The sequence below is a fragment of the Miscanthus floridulus genome, chromosome 13 (assembly GCF_019320115.1).
Source record: "Miscanthus floridulus cultivar M001 chromosome 13, ASM1932011v1, whole genome shotgun sequence".
NCBI classification, from domain to species: domain Eukaryota; kingdom Viridiplantae; phylum Streptophyta; class Magnoliopsida; order Poales; family Poaceae; genus Miscanthus; species Miscanthus floridulus.
This window is the reverse complement of record NC_089592.1, coordinates 7,495,111-7,497,342: the sequence shown is the minus strand read 5'-3', so window position 1 is coordinate 7,497,342 and position 2,232 is coordinate 7,495,111. Positions and strand designations below refer to the sequence as shown.

Genomic DNA, 2,232 nt, shown 5'->3' with positions numbered 1-2,232 from the left:
AGAGCCCAAAATTTCTCTCTGAATTTATGGAAAGATACATTCCGATCTTGGCCCAAAACCACCAAAGGGTGGAAAGATTGGTACTTGAGGGTCAACAGGTCAATGCAAGTATACTGGGCAGAATGGAAGCTAGACCAATGCATTAGGCTATCCATTGCCGATATGCAAAAGAATGAATCAATGATGATTGCAGCTGCTTACTTCTGGTCTGACACAACAAACACTTTTATGTTTGGACATGGCCCAGCTACTCCCACACTTGCCGATGTCTACATGCTCACTGGCTTAGATATTTCAACTGCCGATGAAGGCTCCATCTATGGCAGAAAATCTGAATATAGGGTGAATACCCGTAACATTGGCGGTTGGACGGGATATATTCAAGAATACCAGAAGACCGGGACAGTTAACCAGAGGGAACATGCCACATTCTTGAATATGTGGTTAGAAAAATTTATCTTCTGTGGTCGATCAGTAGGACCAACCAACGCCTTCCTTCCTGCGGCTGAACTCTTGACCAATGGTGTAAGGTTCCCTCTTGGCCGATACCTTCTGAGCTCCACTTATCATCTTCTTCATCAAGTGTCTCAGAAACTTTTGCTTGGCGAACCCATCGGCAACTTAGGAGGCCCATGGTGGTTTATCAACATGTGGCTGAACGCCCATATGCACAAACGTTTGCAATGGGACTTCTTCGCCCAACAATTCCCACGAGAATTTGCCGAAGACCACGTGCTTAGGGATGAGGAATCGGCAACACGCTCACCCCTCAATTTTGGTGAAGCCATAATTGTCCTCCCTGGAACAGAGGCCAATGAAGACCAGATCGGCAGATTCTTTCAAAGCTTCTACAATGGTCTTTCTCGTGATCATAGGGTCTGGGTACCTTATATTGACGAAGAAAACAGATTCCCCCTTCTTTTCAACTTTGCCGATGATACTCTGGATCAAGATAATGAACTCATGATGGCTATCATTACTCCCAGAGCAATCCCAGTAAACACATTCGGTAGCGGGAAAAACACCAATATCACGTATGAATTTTACAATCCATCGGCAGTATCCCATCAATTGGCTTTTGGGTAACTGCCAATCAAACTTTGTTTTGCCGATGTGATCAAACCCAGAGAAACAATCACCTGCGGAACAGATTGGAGCAGGGTAGTGCAACTCTCCCCCGATGCCGATACTACAGATGTCGATATATCCACCTGGACGCCAGTATCTTTCATCACTGAATCATATAAGCAATGGTGGCAAGAGTGGAAGGAACAACTGTTTGCAACATCTGCTCACACATATCGGCATATAATCGACCCTGAATACGCCATTCCTGATGACGCAGTAAGTTTATTTTAACTCCCTTCTGTTTTTTCCTCTCATATATCGGTAACTAACTTTCTCATGACAGGTTAACAACCCAGCACCATCTATGAGCAAAAGTGGGAAACCCTTCAACCTTCGGCCTGTTTCCCCGATATCACCGATCGGCTACAACGCTCCTACCTTAGCTGCTTTGACTCACCAAAAGACCCGTGCCAAGACCATCACCTCCAAGTCCAAATTGGCTACAGCTAGGGCCACTCCATTGGCTGCTGCTACAACCCTGATCAAGGCATTCAAGGTAACAACCCTGATTATTTCTACTCATGCCGATCACAAACTGTATTAACATTAATCATCAGGGTGTAAGAGCCGCTGCTGGATCGTCATCGGCAATTCCTCCGACATCAAGCGCCACTGCCTCCGACAAACCTTCAGAGGTATTTCTTTGATTTTACATTTTATCTGTTAAATATCATGCCTTACACTTGTTTTGCAGCAACAAATGGGCACATCGGCAAGCGTACCAGATGTTCAAGCTCCACAACCAACAAGTGCCGATGCCCCACAGTCAACCGTCGCTGAGGCCCAAGCAAAGCGCAAAGCCTTATGTGGTAGATGACTCGGACCCCGCAAAGGCAATCTTCAAAACAATCCATGGCCAGGTCCCTGCCAATGTTGAAGAAGCACTCTTCCCAGCAGCCCATTTAGAAAGTCGTCAACTGCAATATCAACGGGCTGCTCAACGCATTACCGAAAGAACAGCTCAGGCTCAACTCAAAGAAGAGATGTTACAACTGAAACAGATTGCCGATGAGAAGCACAAGAGTATCGGCAACTTGCAGACTTCAGGTGCTGAACTTAAGCAGAAAATCTTAGATTTATCGGCAAAGAAGATAGCTCTATTAG

General features: G+C 45.7%; 1 long non-coding RNA gene across 1 annotated transcript; it reads left to right on the top strand.

Annotated features, from left to right (window-relative positions):
- The first annotated feature begins 914 nt into the window (after positions 1-914).
- On the top strand, positions 915-1,926 carry LOC136499282 (uncharacterized). The gene is made up of 4 exons (XR_010769974.1): positions 915-1,344; positions 1,412-1,624; positions 1,686-1,763; positions 1,823-1,926. It is a non-coding gene; the product is annotated as an uncharacterized lncRNA (long non-coding RNA).
- Positions 1,927-2,232: the final 306 nt, after the last annotated feature.